Source organism: Onychostruthus taczanowskii, unplaced genomic scaffold (genome assembly GCF_017590055.1).
Source record: "Onychostruthus taczanowskii isolate IOZ18803 unplaced genomic scaffold, ASM1759005v1 scaffold97, whole genome shotgun sequence".
Lineage (NCBI taxonomy): Eukaryota > Metazoa > Chordata > Aves > Passeriformes > Passeridae > Onychostruthus > Onychostruthus taczanowskii.
The window spans coordinates 125,603-125,821 of record NW_024507768.1 but is presented as its reverse complement, the minus strand read 5'-3'; positions in this window follow the sequence as shown (position 1 = coordinate 125,821).

Sequence of the window (219 nt, the reverse complement as noted above, 5' to 3'; positions counted from 1 at the left end):
GCGCCTGCGTGCCCCGCCCCGAGGGCCCAGTCGGGGGCGCTGGGCGGGGCCTGAGGTGGCGCCTCGCTGCCTGGCCCCGCCCAGCCCGGGTCGGTAAATCAGCAGGAAGGCAGCAAGGGGCGGGGCTTGTGCTGCCCCTGCCCCTCGCCGCCTGCGCGCTGCGGTGGCTCCGGGCGGGGCGGCCGGGCCGGGCCGGGCCGGGCCGGGGTATGCGGGGAG